Here is a 13,352-nt window from a genome sequence, read left to right as displayed (position 1 = left end):
AGCTGCCAAAAACAAAAAAAAAAAAGAAGAAAGCTAAGCTGGTATTAATTCAAACTAGATTGTTACAATTTTAAGATGTTAATTATAGTTACCAAGCTAACCATTAAAAAAAATAATTAAAATATGCACAAAAGAAAATAAGGAAATCAAAATAGTCCACCAAAACCAAAAACCAATAAAACACACAAAAAAGGGAGTAACAGAAGAGTTGAGGAACAAAAAAGATATAAGAAAAATAGAAAGGGAGGGAGGTTTGGGTGATGGGGAGCAATAATCAGCCACAATGTATATCGACAAAATAAAATTTTTTAAAAAATTTTTAAAAATCAAAAAAAAAGAAAGAAAAATAGAAAAAAATATTAAAATGGCAGAAGTAAGTCCTTTCTTATCAGTAATTACTTTAAATGTAAACAGATTAAACTCTTCAGTTAAAGGCAGAGATGAGCAGAATGGATTTAAAAAACATGATCCAAATATATCCTGTCTACAAGAAATTCACTTTAGTTCCAAAGATCCAAAGAGGTTAAAAGTGAAAGGATGGAAAAAGTTATCCTATGTAAATAGTAACACAAAGAGAGCAGAGGTGATTATACTACCAGAAAAAATAGACTTTAAGTCTTCTGAGACAAAGAAGGATGTTATATAATGATAAAAGGGTTAATTCACTAAGAAAATATAATGATTAAAAACATATATCCACCAAACAGTAGAGTGCTAAAATATATGAAGCACTGACAGAATTGAAGGGAGAAACAGACAGTTCTACAATAATAGCTGGAGACTTCATACACCATTTTCAGTAATAGGTAGAACAAGCAAACAGATCAATATGAAAACAGAGCACTTGAATAACACTACATACCAACCTAACAGATATGCATAAAACACTCCATCTAACAACAGCAGATTGTACAGTCTTCTCAAGTGCGCATGTGACATTCTTCATAAATCAACCATATATTAGGCTGCAAAACAAGTCTGAATTTAAAACGATTGAGATCACTACAGAGCTATTTTTCCAACTACAGTGGAATGAAACTAGAAATCGATAACAGAATGAAAACTGGAAAATTTATAAATATGTGGACTTTAAACAACATACTTTTAAACATCCAATGGGTTGAAGAAGAAACCACAAGGGAAAAGAGAAAGTACCTGAATAAAATAAAACACAAAATGCCAAAACATGTGAGAGGCAGCAAAAGTAGTGTTCAGAAGGAAATTGATAACTGTAAATGCCTATATTAAGAAAGAAGTCAGATTCTGCTCCTTTGCATGAAGGAAGAAAAAATAAAAATAAAAAAATTTTTAAAAAAAGAAAGGAAGAAGAAAGATCTTGAATTGATAACTTAACTTTATACCTTAAGGAACAGAAAAAGAAAACCTAACACAAAGGAAGCAGAAGGAAGGAAATAATGAAGATTAGAGCAGAGATAAATAAAATAGAGAGTAGAAAAAACATAGAATCAATAAAACCAAAAGTTGCTTCTTTGAAAAGATCAACAAAATTGACAAATCTTCAGCTAGAGTGACTAAGAAAAAAGAGAGAAGACTCACATTATAGAAATAAAAGTGGGATATTACTACTGACCTTACAAAAATAAAAAGGATTATAAGAGAACACTATGAACAATTATACACCAACAAATTAGATAACCTAAATGAAATTGACAAATTCCCAGAAACATACAACCTACAAAGACTGGATCACAAAAAAAGTAGAAAACACAATAGACCTATAAATTAAAACCTTTGTACATTGCTGATGGGAATGTAAAATGGTGCAGAAACTGTGAAAAACAGTTTGGTGGTTTCTCAGTAAGTTAAACATAAAATTATCATATGAATCAGCAACTCTATTCCTAGCTATATACCCCAAATAGTTAAAAACATGTGTTCAAACAAAAACTTGTACATAAATGTGTATAGTAGCACTATTTACAATAGCTAATAGTTTGAAACAATGCAAATGTCTACCCACTGATGAGTGGACAAACAAGATGTGTTATATCCATACAATGAAATATTATTTAGCCATAAAAAGAATAAAGTAATTCAAGGGTTTGGATCCCTGTACCAGCCAGCCACCAAGAAATAAAACTAATACATACTACAACATGAATGAATCTTGAAAACATTGTGCTAAGTGACAAGTAGGCACAAAAGACCACATACTATATCATTTCATTTGTATGAAATATCTAGAATAGGCAAATCCAGAGACAGAAGGTGAATTAGTGGTTTCTATGCACTAGGAAGAATTAAGGTTGGGGAGTGACTGTTTAATTTGAGCAGGGTTTCCTTTTGGGGTGAAGAAATATTCTGAAACATAGATAGTGGTGATGGTTGTACAGCATCGTGAATGTACTAAATGCTACTGAGTTGTACACTTGAAGTAATTGAAATCGTGATTTTTATGCTATGTGAGCTTTACCACAATGTAAAAAAAAGTGGAAGATGAGGCACTAAAGTGTTCTGAAGACTTTATACTTTTTTGAAAGTGGTGAATATACTGTTATTTTTAGGTAAATATACATGTTAAAACATCAAAATATCCCCTAAAACAAAGGAAATGAAATGATTACATTCCAAACAGAGATGAAAGATTTTTAAAAACTAATAACCCATCAAACAAATAAAGAGAAAAAATATAAAATATGTGTCTAAGAGAAATAATGACAGGAAAAAAAAGGTTTAAATACATCAAGAGTCATCGTAAACAGAAATGAACTAAAATCTCCAGTTAAAAGACAGTTAAATCATATATAGCGAGACTTACCATATACTATTTAGTGGAGTTATGACTAAAGATAAAGACACAGAAGAGATGAACATAAAAGAATTAAAAGGTTCCAACAAGTAAATATTAATCAAAATATAATTGGGGTTGCTATGTTAGTATCAGATGGAGTAGACTGTTAGACGAAAGTATCATTGCATGATGATAAAAGACTTAACTCCCTAGGGAAGACCCCCCCCAAAAAAGCACATATGCATCTGATATAATAGCCTCAACAGATACAAAGGAAAATTTTATGCACTGCTTGGAAAAATTAACGAATCCACCCTCACAGTGGAAGATTTCAACACACTTCTATTAACTAACACTATTTCGAATTGCTGAAAAAAAATAAGCAAAGATTAAGATTTGAAGCACACCAAATCTAGTTTGACAATGGACCTGTGTAAATTTTTATTTATAATATTATTTAATAGGCTATTTTTTTAGAGCAGTTTTAGGTTCACAGAAAAATTAAGCAGAAAGTAGAGAGGTCCCATATACCCCCTGCCCTTCCCCCAATATCTCTCACTACCCGCATCCTACCAGAGTGATAAACTTGTTACAATCTATGAACGTACATTGACACATTATTGTCACTCAGTGTTCACTCCTGGTGTACATTGGGTGGGTTTTGACAAATGTATAATGTCATGTATCCACTACTATAGTATCCTAAAGAACAGTTTTACTACTCCCAAAATCCTCTGTGTTCTGCTGATTTATTCCTCCCTCCTCCCTAATCCTGGCAACCATTGATCTTTTTACTGTCTGCATAGCTTTGCCTTTTCCAGAATGCCATATAATTGAAATTATACAGTTTGTAACCTTTTCAGATCGGCATCTTTCATTTAATATGCATAAGCTTCCTCCATGTCTTTCCATGGGTTGATAGCTCATTTCTTTTTAGCATTAAACAATATTCCATTGTCTGGATGTACCCCAGTTCATTTATCCATTTGGCAATTATGAATAAAGCAGTTGTAAATATCCACATGCAGGTTTTTGTGTGGACATGTTTTCAACTCATTTGGGTAAATACCAAGGAGCACAATTTCTGGACTGTATGGTGAGAATATGTTTAGTTTTGTAAGAAATTGCTGAACTATCTTCCAAACTATCTGTACCACTTATTCCCACCAGCAAAAAAGGCGAGTTCCCATTGTGATGTTGAACATCTTTTCATAAGCTTAGTTGCCATCTGCACCTCTTCACTGGTGAAGTGTCCAGATATTTTACCTACATTTTAATTGGGTTGTTCATGTTCTTATTGTTGGGTTTTTTAAAGTTATTTGTATATTTTGGATAACAATCTTTTTTTTTTTTTTTTGGTGCTGGCAGATATGGGGATCAGAACCCTTGACCTTGACCTGGGTGTTATCAACACTATACTCCTACCAACTGGCCAGCATAGGACAATAATCTTTATCAGACAGTGTTTTAAAAATATTTTCTCTCGGTGTGTGGCTTGTCTTTTCATTCCCTTAACAGTGTCATTCACAGAGAAGAAGTTTCTAATTTTAATGAAATTCAATTCAACAATTTTTTCTCTCAAAGACGGTGCTTTTGGTGTGTTGAAAAAACTAATTGCCAACCCAAACATCACTTAGATTTTCTCCCATGTTATCTGATAGAAGTTCTATAGTTTTGAATTTTAAATTTAGTTCTATGATGCATTTTGGATTAATATTAGTGAAAATGTAAGGTCAATGTCTAGATTTTATTCTATTTTATTTATTTATTTATTGCATATGGTTATCCAATTTTTTTATTACACTTTTTTGAAAATAATGTTCTTTCTTCATTGAATTTCCTTTGCACCTATATCAGACATAAGTTGAATATATTCGTGTGGGTCAATTTGGGGCTCTTTCTTCTTTCCACTGATCTATGTTTTTATTCTTTTGACAACACATCGTGTTCATTTCTGTAATGTCAGTCCTTCAACATTATTTTTTTTTGCATTGTGTTAGCTATTCTGGGTCTTTTGCCTCTCTGTATAAACTTAAGAGTTAGTTTGTTGGTGTCCATAAAGTATCTTGCTAGGGTTTTGGTTGGGATTATGCTCAATCTTTAGATCAAGTGGAAAGAACTGACATCTTGACAATTTGAGTCTTCCTATCCATGAACATGGAGTATGCCTCAATTTTTTTTAGATCCTCTTTGATCTCTTTAATCAGAGTTTTGTAGCTTTCCTCACATAGATCTTGTACATATTTACAAGATTTATATCTAAGTATTTTTTTCTTTTCATTTTCTCTATCCCTCCTTCTTTTCTTTTTTTTCTTTTTCTTTTTTCTGGCAGCTGGCCAGTACATCTCTCTCTCTCTCTCTCTCTCTCTCTCTCTGTCTCTCTGTCTCTCTCTCTCTCTCTTCCCCCCCTAATATAAATGGTGTTGTGTTCTTAATGTCAAATCCCAAATGCTCATTGCTGATATATAGAAAAGCAATGGACGTTACATATTAATCTTGTATCCTGCAACCTTGCAATTATTACTTGCTAGTTCCAGAAATTGGGAGTACTGCTGGTCTCATAGAATACATTGAGAAGTATTTCTTCTGCTTTTATTTACTGAAACAGATTGTAGAAAATTAATATCATCACTAAGGAAAAAATCCTTAAATGTTTAGAAGAATTCACTAGTGAATTATCAAGTCAACTTATTTAATAGATATAGGTCTATGCAGATCATCTATTTCTTCCTGTGTGAATTTTGGCAGGTTGTGTCTTTCAAGGAATAGGTCTGCTTCATCAGAGTTATCAAATTTGTGGGCATAGAGTTGTTCATAATATTCCTGAATTATTCTTTTAATGTCCATGTGATCAGTACTGATGGCCCCTTTTTCATTTTTTTCTTTTTCAAGAAATGACTGCCTTGAGATCCTTTTTCATTTCTGGTATTAGTAATTTGTGTCTTCTTTCAATCTGGCTAGGGTTCAATCAATTTTAGTAACTTTTTTCAAAGAACCAGATTCTTGTTTCATTGATTTTTCTCAATTGTTTTCCTGTTTTCAATGTCATTAATTTTTGCTCTGATTTTCATTATTTTCTTTCTTTTACTTACTTTGGACTTATTTGCTCTTTATTTTCTGGTGTCCTAAGTAGAAGCTTAGATTATTGATTTTAGACTTTTTTTCCTAATATATGCATATAATACTATGAGTTTCCCTCTGAGCACCTGTTTTGCTACAACTTGCAAATTTTGATAGATTGTGTTTTGGTTTTTATTTAGTTCAAAATATTTTTAAATTCCTCATAAGGCTTTTTCTTGGACCCTTGGGCTATTTAGAAATGTATTGTTTAATCTTCAAATATATATGTATTTTTTTCTCAGCTATCTTTCTGTTAATGATTTCCAGTGTAATTCCATTCTGGCCTGAGAGCACACTTTATGTGATTTCTATTCTTTCAAATTTGGGGGGTATTTTTGCAACTCACCAGTGAGGGGATCCAAACCCTTGACCTTCTTCTTTTAAATTTGTTAAGTTGTGTTTTATTGCTTAGAATGTGGTCTATGTTTATGAATATTTCATATGAATTTGAGAAGAATATAAATTCTGCTGTTGTTGGATGAAATATTCCCTAAGTATTAGTTGACTAATGGTGCTGTTCAGTTCAAGTATTTTCATATTGATTTTCTGCTTCTAGATCTGTCTATTACTGATACAAGGAGTGTTGAAGTCTCCGAATATAATAGTGAACTCATCTATTTCTCTTCACAGTTACATCCATTTTTCCCTCACATATGTTGATGCTCTGTTGTTAAGTGCGTACATATTAAGGATTGCCACATCTTCTTGGGGAATTGACCCCTTGATCATTATGTCATACCCTTCTTTATACCTGATAATTTTTCTTGCTTTGAAGTTCACTTTGTTTAAAATTAATATAGTTATTCAAGCTTTCTTTGGTTAGTGTTAACATGATTTATCTTTCTTCATTTCTTTACTGTTAATCTACTTGTGTCTGTATATTTAAAGTGGATTTCTTATAGACAACATATAGTTGAGTCTTGGTTTTCTATCCACTCAGATAGTCTCTTCTCTTTTACTTGGTATATTGAGACCACTCCCATTTAAAGTGATTATTGGTAGGGTCAGATTAGTATGTCACTGTGGGACTGTGAGCATAACTGACTCCATCTTAGGCCCTTCCCATAAAGTTATACAGTAACTAGGGGAAAGATAGAACAACAGATAGGAACAACCTGCTGACTGTGAAGAAGGAAAGATTAAGTACTGGTGTGACAATAAGCTGACCTGGCCACCTGCATCAACATTTGGAACTAGTTACATTAAAGCTTGTTTGTAAGCTTGTTAAGCTCATATGTACTGCCTATATAAACCTGAGCTAAGCCTTATGATAGTGTGGAGAGAAGCTTGGCATACACCTTTGGGTCATCATCTATCTGACCCATCACTCTGTAAATAAGTTACCCTGTAATAAAGTTCTTTGCTTTATTGCATGGAATGGCCTTTTTCATTGTTTTGCCTCGAGATATCTTTCCAGTTAGGTGGGCAATCTGCCCTCAGTCCACCTTCAGACAGTCACGTATTTGTTACTGTTTTCTATTTGCTATACTTGTTCTTTATTGCTTTTGTTTTCTTCTCCCCCCTTTCTGCCTTCTCTGGTTTTCATGGAGCATTTCATATAATTTCATTAACTCTTCTTAGTATATGAACTACACTTAAAAAATATTTATAGTGGCTCCTCTAGAGTTTGGAATATACATTTGCAACTAATTCAATTCTACTTTCAAATAGCACTATACCACTTCATGGGTAGTGCAAGTACTTTATGACAAAATATTTCTAATTCCTTATTCCCATCTTATATAACATTGCTGTCATTAATTTCACTTATTTATAAGCTATAATCACCAAATATATTGTTGCTATTACTATTTTGAACAAAATATCATCTATGAGATCAACTGAGATGGAGATTTTGTTTTACTTTTATTTATTCCTTCTCTAACCCTCTTCCCTTCTTATGTAGATCTCAGTTTCTGACCTATCAAACTTTTCTTCCTTGAAGAACTTTTATTTATCTTTTTTTTTTTTTTTTTGCAAGGCAGACCTACTGGTGACAAATTCCCACAATTTTTGTTTACCTGAGAAAGTATGTGTTTCTCTGTCAGTTTTGAAGGATAATTTCACTGAATACAGAATTCTAGATAGGTGTTTTTTTTTTTCTTTCAGTACTTTAACTGTTTCACACCACTCTCTTATTCCTTGCATGGTTTCTGATGAGAAGGAAAGTCCAATGTAATACCTATTCTTATTACTCTGTAAGTAAGGTGTTTTTAATCTCTGGCTTCTTTCAAGATTTTTCTTTGTATTTTATTTTCTACAGTTTGAATATGATATGCCTAAGTGTTGATTTTTTGGTATTTAGCCTCCTTGTTGTTCTTTGTGTTTCCTGGATCTATGATTTGGTGCCTGTCATTGACTTTGACAAATTATTAGTCATTATGATTTCAAATACTTTTTCTGTTCCTTTTTCTCTTTCTCCTTCTTCTGATATTCCCATTACTCCTTTTGTAATTGCCCCACAGTTCTTAGTTATGCTGTTTGGTCTTTTCATCCTTTTTTTCTCTTTTCATTTTAGTCTTGGGTGCTTCTATTGACATATCTTTAAGTTTACTAATTCTCTCCTTGGTCCTTGTGCATTTCAGTCTATTGATGATTATCATAGGCATTGTTTATTTCTGCATCCGTGTTTTTTTTTTATTTCTAGCATTTTCTTTTGATTATTTCTTAGCTTTCCTATCTCTTACTTACATTGTTCTTAAATGCCGTCCACTTTTTCCATTAGAACTCTTAATGTACAAATCATAGTCAGTTCAAAGTCCTGCTCTGTTAGTTTAAAATCTCTGCTATATCAGAGAGTGGTTCTGATTCTTGCTTTGTCCCTTTAAACTGTGTTTTTGCCATTTAGTATGTCTCATGGTTTTTTTGTTAAAAGCTGGACATGATGTATTGGGTAAAAGGAGTCTACCATTTGCTGCAGCTGTGATGTCAGAGGCTAAAATTTCTGACAGTGTCCTTGTACTTGTTTTTCCTGTTTTGGAGTTTTCTAGAGATCCCTTAAATAGGATGAGGCTTGTAGTTATTTTAGCATCAATTCCCAGCTATTACACAGTAGCTTGTTTGATATAGTGGTAAGGTGTGGACAGAAAGTATTCTGTAGTCCTGTAATTAGGTCTCTGCCTTTTAGTGATGCCATGTTGAAGGCTAAAGGGGGCTGGAGTTGGCTATTTCCCTTCTTCTAGGTCAGTCAGGCTTTGGTAAAACCCCAGTAGGTAAGACTGGGATGAAACAATTTCCCCTGAGGTAAGAGAACAGAGAGATGTGTGAATACTTCGAAATGGCTGCTTTTTTTCTTCCCCTGCTGGAAGCATGAGAAGATTTTCCTCTGATCTTCACAGTGAGAACTTGGCAGAGCCCCTGGAGATAAAACTCAGGAAAGTATGGGGCCCCTCTGAGACAAGATTCCCTCGGAGTTTTTAACTCTTAATCTACTCTATGCTGAGCCTCCCGCAATGCGTTAATTACAGTTCAAATTTTCCTACCTGGGGAATTGGTTTCAGCTGCCATCTTCTGCTTCTGGGTTCGTGCTGCTGGTAAACTGTGGTTCTTTTTATTTGTCTGTCTCCTCAGTTTTGGGAGCAGTAGTTTGCCCCATGACCTTCAATTTTCTGATGGATCTAAGAAGAGTTGTTGGTTTTTAAATTTGTTTAGCTTTTTTCTTGTTGTGAGGATGGGAGTGGTGACTTCCAAGCTCTTGTACATGTCAGACCAGAAACTGAAAGTCCTATTTTTATCTCTTTGATTTACACAATTAATATGTTTGAGAGTAAAGGGAGAGGTAAAACCTCATAAAAATGACATAGGAAGTGCAAGAGCTCATAATTTCAGCTTAGAGATATCAATTTTTGACGATTAGTGTATATTCTTGCAGATATTTTTGTATCAATCAGAGCTTTTCAGTGGTTAGCTGCAAATGGTCCAAGGCATTTCTATTTTCTGAGGCTTACAGCATATCAAAAAGAAGGAAATACCAAAGGAAGGTTATAAAAATTGGGATATATTTGAAATAAATATATTTAAAGGTGCATTATTTTAATACCAAATAAATATACAATAATTTATAATACATGTACATATATGAATAATGTCCTCTGGTGTTATAAAAAAAAAAAGTCTAAGTTTGTGCCCTTACAAAATTGAGGCTCAGGCTAAATGGACCTCACTGACTATCTCAAACTCTGTATCAATCTCTCTCTCTCTCTCTCTCTCTCTCTCTATATATATATATATATATATATAAAATAACAAAACTATAATACTGTAGTTCAACTGCTTTTTTCTCCCACTTAACAGCTGGGCTTTAGGAAGAGAATAAGGACATAAACTTTCAAAGTTTAATAGAACTTATAAAATTATCCTTTAATGTATTTGTGCCAGTTTACATTACCACAACGGTGTTTGAAAACATATGCTTTCCAAACCAGTACACACACTTGTTATTATCAATCTTATAAACATTTGTTGACATAATGGAAGGGAGAGAATTATATATTATTATTTTAATTAGCATATCTTTAAATAGAAATGAGGCAGAACTTCTTTTAGTATGTTTATTAGCCATTTGATTGTCCACTTCTGTGGATTGCCTGTATAAGTTCTTTGGTCTATTGGGTTATTTATTTATTTATTTATTTATTTGTCCTGTTGGACTGTCTTTTCTTAGGGATGATGATGATGATGATAGTAATTATTGTGTCAGGCATTTTAAAAGAACTTTATATATTCATTTAATTCTAACAGCAAATGAAAACGATTGGAAATATTCTCTCTGGGCACCTTGATTTTTGGTGGTTCTTTTATTAAATATCTAGATTTTTTTCCTTTAATTCATTCAACAGTAGTTATTGTGTGCCTACTACATGCTTATGTACTCCAGTAACATGATGTATAAAGAATTATGATCCCTGCCCTCTAGTTGGAGAGAAAATTATCTAACTAAAATATTAATCTAATGGGAAATTTCTCCCTCAAGGTTTGTATTAAGAAATAATTAGAATTTCTTCAAACTCTGAGAGAGGGACAAAAGTAATTAGGCATAAGTGATTATTTTAACAACAGAATTGTAGTCCTAACTCTGAGGCTTGAGGAAAATCCTAACAACTGACTTCATTCAAAGAAATAAATACAATTGTTTGGCTCTTAGATGAATAAATCCTTAGTCCTCTAACCCAGGGATTGTAGGTGAGTTTCCCATGATGGGTAGTTGTACCCTGACTGTAAGTCTATCAAACTCAGTAGAGGAATATGAGAGGGAGAGAAGAGAGTCCCTTCTGCCAAAACTGAGAACAGAAGTAGAGATTTCATAAGAAGGAAAAAGCAACAGCATTTTGGCCAGAAAGAATCTTTTCTCCATGAATTTCTCTCCAAAATTCTTCACTAAATATAGAAAAGCAGACAAACCCTAGTGAGCGGAAGGGGGTGCCTGATGCTGGGTTTATCTGAAGTTGTCAAATTCAGTTTCATCCTGGAAAGGTTAAAATTGTGGAGGTGGAAGGGCATAGGGATGGACTTGTTGAAATGGCCTGCCCCAGGTCACGCGGTGATGGGACAGAACCACGGCCAGGACTCAGGCATCCTGGCTCCTGCTCTGCCAGGGGTTTCCCCACCCAGCCCTTCTCAGAGTTGGAGGCAGCAACGCTACGTATTCTTATGCTTTAAAATTCAACGCACTGTAGAACCAAAACGGCTCAGTCCGAGCGCTTGTGTTTTTCTACTTTTTTCCCACCACGTTCTCACCCACTGCTGCGTGTCGCGGGCTGATCAATTTCAAGACCCAGCGGTCTCCTAGTGTCCGGCATATTTCAGAAGCAAATATAAGGGCATAACAGTGCCGGGTTGGTTGGTTTGTTTATTTCCTGGCATCTCCCAGAAAACAGGAATCCCGGAAGATGTTCTCATCAGGAGGCGGGGAACCCCGTCCCTTGAGTGCAGCGGCCCAGGGAGTCTAATCTCTGGGAGGACACACGGGGCGGCCGGCTGGAGCGGGGTCAGCAAACCGGAGCTGAAATCCTGTGTTCGTTCATTCCTGCGTTCAACAACACCTAGGCGTACTGGTCTTACCTGTTCACTTGATATGGGCCAAGTAACTGGAGCACTCTAAGCATCACTCATCAATTCTGTGGTTGCTGTGAAACGCACCTGAAGATACCTGAATTCTAGGTATGGTTTTGAGGATTGGGTCAGGATTAAGCCAGAGAAAGGGCTATTAGTAATGTTACTACAGAAGGATCTGCGGGAGGAAGAAAATGATTTGCTCACTGCCGCGGGGGACGAGGTGGCCGAGTGGTTAAGGCGATGGACTGCTAATCCATTGTGCTCTGCACGCGTGGGTTCGAATCCCACCCTCGTCGGTTTCTGCGGATTTTCTTTAAAACGCCGCCTAGTCAGCATCTGTCTTTGAGATCGACTCCAAACTGAGTAAATTGCCATCTGCGTTAGTTTAACTTTCAGTGTAAGATTTTCTCAAATCTCGGGGACCATTCCTCCTCAGGAGCACCGATCTCGAAAGTTAAATTAACCAGTTGAGCTATTTGAATAAAGTTTACTTTTGTCTCCAGATGGTGACCTCCTTGACCGCAGAGACATTTACATTCTCCGCGGAGTCTTCAGCGTTTCTGAGGAAGCACTGAGTAACTGAGGGACGCAGCCGGCCAGTTAGCGCGGCTGGTTAGAACACAGCCCTCCAACACTAATATTATAGGTTGGGAACCTCATGCTGGCCAGCCACGAAAAGGGGAAAAGTGTGTGGGACAATCTTGCGGTAAGTGATAGAGTCATCAGTGTACGACAAGCTATTTATGCTTTGCACGTGTTTTCGACCTAATTTTAACCTTACTGCAATTTTCACCAGAGTGTTCCCTCCCAATAAAATACTTCACCGTTATTGTACAAGGACCTCTGGCTCTGAGGAGGAGGGTGTGTCTCTGCTTCGAGTTATGACAAAAACTGAAAAATGCACTCCAAACTACATTCACAGTTAGATCCAAAGACTCCTTCTCAAGCAAGACCGAGAAGAATCTTAGTATTGTGTAGTTTCTTCTTGTGATTCCCACCAACGGTCTTCGAGGAAAATATACATGTGTCTTCCTTTTACTTATTTATTTAAAGTTTTTGAATAGGCACTGCATTCACATAGTTCCAAAAGCACAAAAAGTTATACGGCAAAATCCTGCACCCATCCTTATCCCTCAATCACTTATTCCCCTCAGATAGCCATTGCTACTAATTCCTTCCAGAATCATATTAAGCATATATGAATATATATCACATAAAATGTAGTCCTATTTTTACCTCAAAAAGAGATAACACACATGATAACATACTATGCACCATGGTCTTTACCTTGCCCTTTTTCTCTAACCAATATTTCTTGGAGAGCTTTCCATATCATCACAAAAAGTGATAGCTTATTCTTTTACAAGAATGCATGGTATTCCAGTGTATAGGTTACTATATATTATTTAACCAGCCCTCTATCAAA

The 13,352-nt window shown here is 35.0% G+C and overlaps 1 non-coding gene across 1 annotated transcript; it reads left to right on the top strand.

The window, feature by feature from the left end:
- Nucleotides 1-12,140: 12,140 nt before the first annotated feature.
- Nucleotides 12,141-12,222, top strand: TRNAS-GCU (transfer RNA serine (anticodon GCU)). The gene has a single exon. It is a non-coding gene; the product is annotated as a tRNA-Ser (tRNA).
- The last annotated feature ends 1,130 nt before the right edge of the window (nucleotides 12,223-13,352 follow it).

This window comes from Cynocephalus volans, chromosome 5, assembly GCF_027409185.1.
Source record: "Cynocephalus volans isolate mCynVol1 chromosome 5, mCynVol1.pri, whole genome shotgun sequence".
In the NCBI taxonomy this organism is placed as follows: Eukaryota; Metazoa; Chordata; class Mammalia; order Dermoptera; family Cynocephalidae; genus Cynocephalus; species Cynocephalus volans.
Note: the sequence above shows the minus strand (reverse complement) of the source record. Positions and strands in the feature narration are given on the sequence as shown.